Source organism: Ursus americanus, chromosome 30, assembly GCF_024610735.1.
Source record: "Ursus americanus isolate L20-20 chromosome 30, mUrsAme1.1.p, whole genome shotgun sequence".
Classification (NCBI taxonomy): Eukaryota; Metazoa; Chordata; class Mammalia; order Carnivora; family Ursidae; genus Ursus; species Ursus americanus.
This window is the reverse complement of record NC_142156.1, coordinates 19,400,249-19,413,012: the sequence shown is the minus strand read 5'-3', so window position 1 is coordinate 19,413,012 and position 12,764 is coordinate 19,400,249. Positions and strand designations below refer to the sequence as shown.

At 47.0% G+C, this 12,764-nt stretch overlaps 1 protein-coding gene and 1 non-coding gene across 5 annotated transcripts in view; one reads left to right on the top strand and one right to left on the bottom strand.

Annotated features, from left to right (window-relative positions):
- Window positions 1-6,076: 6,076 nt before the first annotated feature.
- Window positions 6,077-6,149, bottom strand: TRNAQ-CUG (transfer RNA glutamine (anticodon CUG)). Its single transcript has one exon. It is a non-coding gene; the product is annotated as a tRNA-Gln (tRNA).
- A 5,699-nt stretch (window positions 6,150-11,848) lies between these two features.
- Window positions 11,849-12,764, top strand: part of SBNO1 (strawberry notch homolog 1) — a 54,405-nt gene continuing 53,489 nt past the window's right edge. For all 4 annotated transcript variants that reach the window (XM_045778462.2, XM_045778445.2, XM_045778454.2 and 1 more), the window contains exon 1: window positions 11,849-12,115. The gene's annotated coding sequence lies outside the window, so the exon portion shown is untranslated. The remainder of the gene's footprint in view (window positions 12,116-12,764) is intronic.

Sequence of the window (12,764 nt, the reverse complement as noted above, 5' to 3'; positions counted from 1 at the left end):
CCCCCTCCCGGTGCTGAAGCTCCGCCTCGGGAGGTTTAGTCACGCGGCTGGAGGCCCAGGCTCAGAGTGGACCCGATCGGAGACTTCCGGTTCTTCTCGGGTTTGACCGGAACCCGACCTCTGACCCCTCGGCCCCCCCTTATGACCTGCAAACCCTAGTTCTCCTAGCAGTTTGGCGTCTCCAGCCCGTTGACTCCTCAGCAGTTTCATTCATTCATTCAAAGTTTGGAAGGTTTATTGAGTCTATTCTTCCAGTATTTGAAACTAGCTGGCACAGCTCCTACCAACTAAATGGGTCAGAGGATGAACCTCCCAGAACCGCAGAAATCCTAGCCCACGTTACCTACCCATTTTCCAGGTGGAGAAAGAGAGGCGACCAGGGGGACCAGGTAACTTACTTGCTGCCCAAGATCACCTAGCAGTTTAACTGCTGGATCAGTCTTGAGACTCCGAGTCCACTAGATGGCTACCTTAATCCCAGGGAAACAACCCTGCCCCGTACCTCACTCGGGGGACCCTACATCAGTAAGTCCCCAGAGAAACACATGTTTTGGATAGTCTTTGCTTTGAACACAGGGAGGGGGTCCAGTTACAGCTCTTCTCTGGGGGCCCCTCCTGGAGATGTAGGCAGAGGTCGCTCATCCTCTGTCTGGTCCCCAAGAAGGTTTTGGCGTCCTCGCCATTGCCCAAGGACTCTACCATTACACAGAAAAATGAAGGAAAGCTGGGGCGCCTGGGTGGCACAGCGGTTAAGCGTCTGCCTTTGGCTCAGGGCATGATCCCGGCGTTATGGGATCAAGCCCCACATCAGGCTCCTCTGCTATGAGCCTGCTTCTTCCTCTCCCACTCCCCCTGCTTGTGTTCCCTGTCTCGCTGGCTGTCTCTCTCTCTGTCGAATAAATAAATAAAAATCTTAAAAAAAAAAGAAAAGAAAAATGAAGGAAAGCTAAATAAGGTGATGTATGTGAAAGCACTGGGAAAAGTAGAGAGTGACTTATTTTATTTTATTTGAGGTGGAGGGAGGAGTATGTGTGTGGGGGGGTGAAGACTCTCAAGCAGACTCCCGCTGAGCGTGGAGCCTGAGGTAGGGTTGCACCTCACAACCCCAAGATCATGACCTAAGCAGAAAGCAAGAGTCAGGGATGCTCAATCGGTGGCTCAATCAGTTATGCATCTGCCTCAGCTCAGGTCATGATCTCAGGGTCCTGGGATCGAGCCCCACATCAGGCTCCCTGCTCAGCTAGGAGCCTGTCTCTCCCGCTCCCCCTGCTTGTGCTTTCTCTCTCTGTCAAATAAATAAAATCTTCTTAAAAAACTTTTAAATGCATTTAAATTGTAAATGCATTAAACTTAGTAAATTGTATACCTGGCACCATTTGGTACCCCAAAGATACAGTGATGAATATGACACAGATCCTTCCCCATATTTTTTAGGGAAGAAACAAATAAGAAACCACTTTTTAAGAAGATAATTTTAGGGGTCCCTGGCTGGCTTCGTTGGTGGAGTGTGCAACTTTTTTTTTTTTTTTAAGATTTTTCTATTTATTTGAGAGAGAGAGTGAGCAAGAGAGAGCATAGGAGCAGGGGCAGAGGGAGAAAGAGAAGCAGACTCCCCGCTGAGCAGGGAGTCCAATGCAGGGCTTAATCCCAGGGCCCTGGGATCATGACCTGAGCGGAAGGCAGATGTTCAACCAACTGAGCCACCAAGGTGCCCCTGGAGCGTGCAACTCTTGATCTCGGAGTTACGAGTTTGAGTCCCATGTTGGGTGTGGAGATTACTTAAAAATAAAATCTTAAAAAAAAAAAAAGATAATTTTAAATTGTGATTAATGCTATGAGTAAAATGGGGTAATTTTATGGAACATGAGTTGGGAGAAGTTTGCTTCTGTAGATTTGATGAAGTCAGAGAAATCCTCTTTGATTGGTGGCTTTAAGTTATACCCTAAGTAAATAGGACCCAAGGGAAAAGGTACTTCTAGGTGGAGGGAATAGCATGTGTGAATGTCTGGAGGCGGGAATGAGCTTAGTGTGCTTGGGAAAGGAAAAGACACCCAAAGGAAAAGACACCCAATGTGACTGGAATTGAGCACATGGTGGGGAGAATGGAAGGAATCAGGCTGGAGACGTAGGCAGGTGCTAGATCACATAGGCCCTTGAAGGCTGGGCTGGCCTCTCAGCTCCAAATCCATTTTTCTCTCTTCCGTTCCACAGTATTGGGGCTGCAAACCCTATTGCTCCTTTGTCAGCTAGGGTTAGGTTTTGTCACCAGGGGAGGATCCAGGGAATCTGGAAGGCAGGGGGAGGGAAAAGGGACTTACTCGTGACTGTTTGCTTGCAATTCTCATCATGGTCTCCTAAGTAATGATGACATGCTGCTTTTCCCAGTGGTATTTGGTTCAGCCTCCAGGTTCTTACAGGCTCTCCTGATTCTTCTAGCTCTAATCTCCCTAACTTAGTCTCCATCACGGTGGAAGCTACTTCTTGCAATTAAGTTATCTTACTGTTCCCACCACCTCTTTAATGAATTTCCTATTTTAAATTCTGTTTTCCTAGACCCAGACCGACAGGAAAGTCATGGTAAGGGCTCAGACTTGTATTCCAAGTCTAACGGGAAGTCACTAAATGGTTTTAAGCCAAGGATAGGTAGATTGGTGAATCTGAACAGTTAATCACTGCAAATAGTTACATAAATTACAATAATCTATTTTGAGGCTTGGAATCTTGGAATAATGTGACATGTTTCTGGAATGTTTGCTTAATGATCCCCACTTTCTTAAGATGGTTACATCATGTGGGTGAAATCACACCAGTGCTAAGATTACTTTCCTTACTCTAGTGTTATTTTTGCATTCGTATTTGCTCCAGGCTTTTGCTATTGTTAAATATGTCATGTTAGCATCCATTCTTGTGAGGTTCTATCAAATGGGGCATGTGTAAACTAAAGGTCCTCAGCTGGAGGCCAGTGTGACCTACTAAGTCCATCTCATTCTTCTGTGAATACACGTAATATATAAACACGCACACGTATTTTTTCTATTATTTGTGTGTGTGTTTATATATATACATATACATATATATGTAAGTATGGATGGATGGAACACATATATAAACATATAAAACTTCCCCTCTCTTTTTACATATATACATACATTAATGTGTAATATATATACAATATATGTAATATATTTGGAACTCAAGCAAGTGACAGTAAAACAATACGCTTTACCTCAGAGGCTTATTGTTAGGATTAAACGAGAGAGTGAATATAAAGCATATGGAGATGTAGGAGTTGGAAATGGTAGCCATTTAGCAGTGACTAAAATAAAGTTACAAAATCGCATCTTAGGGAATTGCTATAATTTGGGCTATTAACACTTTCTTCTCTATCTCCATTCTTTTCTTGGTGTCCTCAAAGGGAAGCCAAAACTTGTCTATTAAGTAGCATTTGAAGAGAGGATTCTGTGGTCAGGCTCCTTGCTATTGAGCATGGAGAGAATACACAAAAATGATGTCTATAGTATAAAATTTGGTATCAGATGATATAGAGCCAATAGCTTCTTTGCTTGAGTCTTTTTTTCTCATCTGTTAAATGGGTGTGTCTTCTTTCCAGCCCACATCCTTTTTTAAAAAAGATTTTATTTACCTATTTATTTGAGAGAAAGAGAACACAAGAAGGGAGGAGGGGCAGAGAGAGGAGAAGCTGACTCTGTGCTGAGCGTGGAGCCCGACACAGGGCTCGATCCCAGGACCCTGGCATCATGACCTGAGCCGAAGGGAGATGCTTAACTGACTAAGCCACCCAGGCACCCCCCCCCCATTTTTTTAAGTAGGCTCCACAGCCAGGGTTGGAGCCCAACGCGGGGCTTGAACTCATGACCCTGAGATCTAGACCTGAGCTGAGATCAAGAGTCAGATGCTTAACTGCTTGACCAAATGAGCCACCCAGGCTCTTTTTAAGAAAAGGTATTATAAAGTAGTTCTTCAGTTGATTGGGAATTCCTTAAAGGTTATCATTTTATTAAAAAAGGAAATGGAGAATGTATATATTGATCGGTAAGAGTGTTTGTTTGAAAAGTCAGTTTCAAGGTGGTTTAAAAGCACAGATTAAACTGTTCAATTTACAATGTGATTTTTAAATTTTTTTCTGCATGGGCTTTTTTTTTTTTTTTTAAGATTTTATTTATTTATTTGACAGAGAGAGGGCCAGCGAGAGAGGGAACACAAGCAGGGGGAGTGGAAGAGGAAGAAGCAGGCTCCCAGCGGAAGAGCCCGATGTGGGCCTCGATCCCAGAACTCTGGGATCACGCCCTGAGCCGAAGGCAGACGCTTAACGACTGAGCCACCCAGGCGCCCCTCTGCGTGGGCTTTTATTCTGTTTTTTGGATAGACCTTTAATCTGAGTCTGGAGGGGTGAGTAGACATCACCTTCTTTCTGAGACACGTACCTAACAGTTGGACTAGTTGCTAGGCCTGCTGTCACAGAGCACCACAAACTGAGGGCCTTAAACAACACAAACGTAATTGCCTCACAGTTCTAGAGGCTGGAAGTCCAAAACCCAAAGTACCGACAGAGCTGGCTCCCTCGGAGGGCCGTCGGGAAGAGTCTGTTCCATGACTCTCCCCTGGTTTCAGGTGGTATGCTGACAAACTTAGGCGTCCCTTGGTTTGTAGAAGCATCGCCCTGACCTCTGCCTTCACCTTCACGTGGCCCCACGTGTCTCCAAATTTCCCTTCTATAAGGACCGAGTCACGCTGGAATAGGGGTCATACCAACGATTTCATTTTAACTTGATTTGATCTGTAAAGACCCTGTCTCCAAGGTCACATTCTGAGGTACTGGGGGTTAGAACTCTGACGTATGAATTCGTGGGGGACACAATTCAGCCCATGACAATAGTGTGTCTGTGTTTAATAATTTAGATATCTTAAATGTGATGCTTTTAAGGGACATTTTCAAAAATGAATAGCAGGGCATCCATTATAAAAACATAAAAAAAGGGGTACCTGGTGGCTCATCGGTTAAGCGTCTGCCTGTGGTTCAGGTCATGATACTGGGGTCCTGGGACAGAGCCCCACGTGGGGCTCCCTGCTCAGTGGGGAGTCTGCTTCTTTCTCTCCCTCTGCCCCTCCACCCCACACCTGCATGCTCTTGCTCTCTAATAAATAAAATCTTTAAAAAAATAAAAAAGGTATTACTTTAAGTTAATACACACACAGGGTGAAACCTTTAAACAGAAACTCTTCTCCTTAATCTCACTTCCCCACTCCAGCACTATCCTATGCATATGCTACTATAATACCTTAGAGAAGGTAGACAGGTTATAGCAATGATCCAAGGAAATAATGACGATAAACACTTTTTGTGTGTGAGAGTTGTCATAACGTTCTGGAAGTCTGTATTAAGAAACAAGTAACGATTCTTGGATACCTGACATGTTTAAAGGCAAGAAACTCAACCCTTGTTACTTGGGCCTGAAGGCCTGTGCCCGAAGTCTTTGCCTTCCTCTCTCTGCATTCTTCCATTCTGTTTTTCCCTTTCCTACAGAGATACTCTATGTGGATTAAAAATGTCCATACTCTCTTGGGACAGTTTGAGTCCACATCAGTCTGTACCCTAAAAAGTTTGATAATTAGGCCAGTGAAGACTTTTAAAAATTAGTTTAAATACATGTTTCAACCTTTCAACTTTTCCATTTTAAATTAATATCTGTATTGGTCAAGACTGTTTTGGATTGCAAATTAAAGAAACCCAGCTCAATCTGGCCCAAGGAAATGAAGAAGTCTATTATCACTCATAACAGAAAAGTTCAAGGGTACGGGTAACTTCAGGCCTGATGGTATCCAGTGAGTCAAAGAATGTCATCTGGATTTAGTCTTGCCCTCTCCCTCCCTATCCACATCTTTGCCCTACCACTTTCTAGGTTGGCCTTACAGAGTGGGTCTCCCATTTCATGTGGCCTCTACCCCCACTTCCCAGTGCTCTTAGCAACACCAGTGGTGAGGCACTGTCTTTTCCCTACCACTTTCAGTTGATGTCTTATGTTTTATAATTTATTTTTTTTTTGAGTAAGCTCTATGCCCAACATGGGGCTTGAACTCATGACCCCAAGATCCAGAGTCACATGTTCTACCGACTGAGCCAGCCAGGCACCTGTTCTTCCTACTACTTTCAATGTAAAGTTCTGAAACTGAAACTCAATGGCTTGGCACTGAATCTATCGATGGGGCCTGGATGTGTGTCCAGCATTCCAATTGGCCAGACCTGAATTAAATGCTCCAATCTGAGGGAATGTGTATGGGAGAGGATTAGCACTTTCCAAACCACATGGACTTTGAGAGAGAGAAATAAAATTAAGGTGCCACTGTCTGAAGAAGGAGAGATGGATTTGGGGTAGTCAAAAACAACGTGTTCCAGAGCACAGAAGATTTCTGGGATAGTGATACTATAATGGTAGGTACATGTCATTATGCATTTGTCCAAACCCATACAATGAACGGCGCCAAGAGTGAACTTTAAGGTAAACCACGGACTTCGGGTGACGATGATGTCTCAAGGCGGGTCTAGCACAACTGTAACAACTGTACCATTCCAGTAGGGAGTATTGGTAACTGGGGAGGCCGTGCATGTGTGGGAGTTGGGGGTATATGGAAAGTCTCTGTACCTTCCCCTTAAATTTGCTATGAATATAAAACTAAAAAAAAAAAAAGTCTTCAAAAAGGGGAAAAAACCCACAAAAATCCCTCTGTCCACATGTCTGCCATGGTGAGAAATCCAATAGGTGCTTTAGTCAGGTTCTGGTGCCGTCTGCTGCATCAGCTATTGCCGACCACTCAGTCCTTGAAACCGGACTTTCTTGGCATCCGTGAGATCATTTCTCCCTGGTTCTGCTTTGACCTCTCTGACGGACCTTCATCAGGCTGAGTGCTCACCTCTTAGACACAACCTGAGGGTTCCACCCTTCGCCCCCTGCTTTTCTCTCTGCATTCTCTCTAGTTTTATCCTCTCTCATGTTTAATCCCCGTCTAGATCCTCAAGCTGTAGACTCCCAACTGCTTGCTAGACATCTCCCCTTAAAATTCCTCACGATAGACTTACTTTCATGGTCTCTAATGAACAATGCCTCCCACTGTTCATACTTTTTTTTTTTTTTAAAGTAGGCTCCATGCTCAGTGTGGAGACCAACGTGGGGCTTGAACTTGTATGACCCTGAGATCAAGACCTGAGCTGAGGTATCAAGAGTCAGGCACTTAACCGACTGAGCCACCCAGGTACCCCTACTTTTTTTTTTTTTTTTTTTACTTAAAGATCATTTTATTTTTAAGTAATCTCTACACCCAACATGGGGCTTGAACTCACAACCCCAAGATCAGGAGTTGCATGCTCTACTGACTGAGCCAGCCAGGCATCGCCCCTCCATTCACGCTCTTGTGTTGTCTTTCCTTGAGTCTTGTGTGGCCTTCTTAATCGACGGAATGTGGTAGAAACATCACTATGTCAGCTGCAAGGCTAAAATTCAAGAGAGGCTAGAAGCTTCTGCTTTTCGGTTCTTGGGAGCCTGGAGCCACCATGTAAGAACCATGAGGCAATTGGACAGACCACACGGAGAGAGAGAAATACAGTTGTCCCAGCATCCTAGCTGAAGCCACTTAGTTATAGTCACACAAGTGACCATTAGCAAGACCGGCAGAATTCTCCAGCTGAGCCCAGCCCAGCTTGCAGAATCCTGAGAAATAACAAAATGATTGTTGTGTTGACTCATTAGGCTTGGGGTTGTTTATTACATAGCAATAGATAAGCAAAACTTTCCACATTAAAGCTAAACTCATTGTCTTCCTCTTCAGATCTGTTTGTCTTCCTGAAGTCACAATTTCAGCTATGGCACTATTATCTACCTAGGTACCAAAGGGAGAAACTGAGGCTTCATTCTAGACTCCTCCCTCCCCACAACCCCCATCCAACCAGCCACTATGTGTTGCTGGCTTTACCTCCTAAATATTTCTTGAACCTGGCCCTCTTCTTTTGCTCAACAATTTTACTCACTTTCAGTTTCTGTTCTTGTCTTCTCTCAACCTGTCTATTCCTCATACCTGCAGTCCAGTTCTTAGATCCATCTGCTACATTGCTTCCAGAGGGATCCTTCTAGAATACACATCCAACCACAGCAGGTCTCTGCATAGCAGGCTTCTCAGCTCCCTATAGCCTACAGAATAAAGTCCAAACTCAGTTACAAAAGGCTTTTTGAGAATGGCCTTCATCTATTTTTATAATCCTACTGGTAATTCCTTGTTACTTGCCATGTCAATCAAAGTTCACACAGGAGGCAGAAACTATACCAGGTTTTGAATAGAGATAAATTAATGTAAGGGGGCGCCTGGGTGGCTCAGTGGGTTAAGCATCTGACTCTTGATTTTGGCTCAGGTCATGATCTTGGGGTCATGAGATCGAGCCCCATGTTGGGGCATGATTGAGATTCTCTCTCTCCCTCTGCCTCGCCACCCCCGGCTCTCTCTCTCTCTCAAAATAAATAAAACGTTTTTAAAAATTGTTAACTGGGTCTAAATGGTTAACTAGGTAACTTGAAAGAATGAAAAGACAACTTTAAGGCATCACAGAGGTAGGAACTGCAGGAAGCAGCTCTCACCACTCAGGCAAAGGGGACAAAGGGAAGGGGTTGGTATCACTAAGAAACATTAAAAGATGGGCCCCATGTTGCTGAAACCTCAACTCCAAAGAGAGGGCTGTGCTCAGCCGATGCTAGTGTCTCTGACCTTACAGGATGACCCTGTGGAGGTTCCTGCTGGTCCTCATGTCTGAGAGTAGGGTTTGACGAGGCTTGGGGAAAAGTCAGGAGAGCTGCTGCTATGGGAGGAAATGCAGCTGCCAGGGCGAAGACACGGTGCTGGGATGACGTTCACAAGAAACTTTTTCTTCCTCCAGCCTTGTCGTCTCCCTCCCGAGCTCCCTATTGCAGAAGCAAACACTGAAACAGCTGGCAAAGCAGAAACGTAGTTTTGCAGACTGTGGAAGCTTGGGTTTGGAGCTGAGAGACAATGTCTTAACAACCGATGCCCTTGCCCTGTTACTGTCCCTCCTTGCTTAGTTCCCACCTGTTTCAGGACATTTGCATATGCTGTTTCCTCTTCTTGAAATGCAGTTCCCTCTTCTCTTTGCCTACATAATACCTACTTTTCAAATCTCGGCTCAGTTATCACTTCCTCAGGGGAAACCTTCTTTGACTTCCCTGATGAGGTCAAATTCCTCTGTAAAAGGCTGTTAGCTTCTTTGTAGCAATGTCATAGTTACAAGTTTACATTTTTTATTTTTATTTATTTATGTTTATTTAATTTATTTGAGCAAGAGAGAGAGCAAGAACGAGCGGGGTGAGGGACAGAGGGAGAAGCAGACTGCCCGCTGAGCAGGGAGCCCCATGTAAGACTTGATCCCAGGACCCCAGGATCATGACCTGAGCTGAACCAGACGCCTAACCAACTGAGCCACTCAGGTGCCCCAAGTTTACATTTTTTAAAAGATTTTATTTATTTGAGAGAGAGAGAACACAAGCAGGAGGAAGGGCAGAGGGAGAGGGAGAAGCGGGCCCCCTGTGGAGCAGACAGCCCTATGTGGGGCTGGATTCCAGATCATGACCTGAGCTGGAGGCAGACACTTAACCGACTGAGCCAGCCACCCACACCTACAAGTTTATATTTTGTGTAATTTTTGGATTGATGCCCACTAGATTGTAAGGACATGATGGGCAGGGACGATCCCTGTCTCCCCGTTCATTTGATTTTCTTAAATCTGTGCCCCTCCTCTCTAACATAGTACCTGGTGCATAGTAAGGGCTCTATTATTACTTGTTGAATGGAGTGCAAAGTGCAGCTGTAACAGCCACTACCATGCCTTAATGGGGAATTTCTTTTTTCTGAATCATCTGCTTCCAATAGCATCTCTGTTCTGGGTGTACCCGGTAAGTCTTCCTCTGCTTCTGATCCTCAGTAGCTTGATTCCCATCCCCTGATAACAGCTGCTACTTGCGTTCTCATTCTGAGATGCTGTATGTGTACGCACACACGAAATACGTTACTACACATTCTCATAGACAGAAGCGTTTCATTCTCTTGAACAACTGTTTCACTGAAGGAAAGTACCACAGTTTAGTTAACCAGTCCTGTCTTCAAAGACATGTAGGTTGTTTCCCATCTTTTGCTTCTACAAATAATGCTGCAGGGAATAACCTTGCGCAGGACATTTGTGTGCATATGCAGTTATACTGCAGGTATCTCCTGAAACATCACCCTTTACCTGGGTCCCCGATAAGGAGATTATGCAGAGATGGCATCAAGGATCTCGCTTGGATGCTCAGAAAGTACCTCTAAAGGTGGGAGTTTCTAGGTCAGACCTACTGTTAGAATATAGTACTTACGTAGTCCTAGCGTGCAGAGAGCATTTGAGAGTCACTTGGAAACTGAACTGTACCAACCAAGCTTGGAAGACACTGAAGCATTAACTACAATGTTTTAGATTTTCCCCCGCTTCCTTCCTTAGTTCTTTCTCCTTCCATAACGGACAGATTTGTAATAGCTTGTTTGCTGACACTAGACCATAAACTAGTCCAGTGGCTAGCAGTGAAGAAGACAGACGAGGGCGTTTTCTTATGGAACTAGTTTTATCATTTTTCCTTTTACCAGGTTTTTTTGGTGTGTAAGGATGAAATGAGATAATGGAAATAAAGTGATTAGTCGGCAATTTAAAATGTTCATTTATATGTATATACATATGTAATACATACTTAGGTATACAGACGCCAAGTTGGAAGATTCATAATCATCTTAACATGACTTTTTTTTCCCCCTCACCCATTTCCCTCTACTTTCCTCTTGAAGAGCTCACACCTTAAACTCCCAAGTGTTTCTTTCAGTTCAAGGCCAGTGGGATGCGCCACCAGTAGGGGGCAAGAATCACCCAGGCGTGCCTATTACCTAAGCAACGGAGTCAAACAGCATTCAGAATGACTTTACAAAAGGGTTACCAAGAAGTTAATTTGTTTATTCTGTGGAGTCATTTGATAAGAAGAGAAAGAAGAACGAGGAGGTGAAGGAGGAGAAATTAGGGAAGCGAGAGATGATAGCGACAGACCTACTCTGCAGCAATCATTGAGAGCAATAGTTTGTTCAGAAAAAAATTGGGACTGACTCTGCTCACACCCCTTAGGGTATGATAATGGCAGTGGACAAGCAGAGGGGCTCCGAGTTATACTGCGGTTTCATACTGAATAAAGTGCTTTGAGCGAGCCTTAACAAGCAATGAATACGCGAATATTTTTTTCTAGGACTGACTGGGTAACAGAAACTCCACTAGGTAACTTCCTGGACCGAAGCCACACACCAAAAGCGTTTTCAAAATAGCTTCGGGCCCCTCCTAGCCCGACTTTGAAAGCAGGTGTAGGACGCATGCGCCCGGCCCACCGGCTGACCTCCTCGTGGCAACCCAGAACGCAGACCTTCCTCCCGACAGCCCGCGGGGCAGAAAGGGAGGGGGAACGGAATTCTCGCGAGGTCTTTCGAGCGCCGGCGGAAGCAGTAGACACGTGACTCTTCTAGGAGGCCTTCGCCTTCCCCCCTCCCCCTTCTCGGAAACCCGGCCCCCTCACCCCTCGCCCACCCCAGAGCCGCGGTAATGGACCGTTTGGGTTCCGGAATTCTCTTGGATCCAACCACTGGTACCGGGTCGGCTGGAGCCGGCGGAGTCCGTGCTTGGCAGCGAAGGCAGGGGGCGGTCAAGATGGGGGGGGAAATCATCTTCCTTCACCTAGGAGGGAGGCGGGGCGGAGGGGGGCGCTGGGGAGCGGGGTGGGGGGGGGGGAAGAGGGAGGAAGTCACGTGGGGCGTGCGGCGCGCGCTGCGTGCGCGCGGCGCCTCATCCGTCGCCCCACCCCCTCCCCTCCGGCGGGGCGGGGGGGCTGGGGGGAGGGGCGTCAAGATGGCGGCGGGGAGGTAGGCAGAGCCGGACGCCGCTGCTGCCGCCGCCACCGCCGCCTCCGCTCCAGTCGCCTCTAGTTCTTCAAGCTCTTGCCACCCGGGAGAAGCTGTTCCGGCGTCGGATCCCGCGGGGAAAGTAAGTCCTCCTCTTTGCTCTCTTCTGCTTCCACACTCCCCCTCCCGGACAGCCAGCCTCCCACTCCCACCCTCCTCAGGGGGCCGTGTGGGGCCGGGCTGGGGGGGGCAGCCACCTCACCCCGGCTTGGGGCCTCCCTCGCCCCTCGCCTCCCCCTCAGCTGCGCGCCCCAGGGCTCTCAGGGGCAAGGTCCCGGCGGTGGCCCCGCCGCGCTCGCTTCCTCCGCCCGTCAGCGCCGGGCCCTGCGGTCGCTGCGCGTGGGGGCTGTGGGGCCCCCGGGGCCCTCGCTGTCCCGGGCCAGAGGCACCCAGTTTGGGCGGGGAGGCAGGATCTGCGGACGCCGGCTCCGGCTCCACTTGGGTCGCCCCTCTTGCTTTCCCTGCTCCGCTGTGGTACTGCGAGGTCCCGGACCCGCAGGAAAGTGAGCTCCGCAATCCTTCAAAAGTCCTCCTGCCCGAGGGTTGCTCCCGGCTTGGGGTGAGTGCGGGAGGAGATAGGGGCGCCCTAAATCTGAACCCCATACCTGCAGTTTTCGGATTACCTCGCTCTCAGGGCGTCGAGGCGGTACCTGGGACACGTGGGGGCCACCTTCAAGCCTCACCGGGTGATTAGGTTAATTTTGTCTCGAGCTCGCTCGCCTCCCAGACTA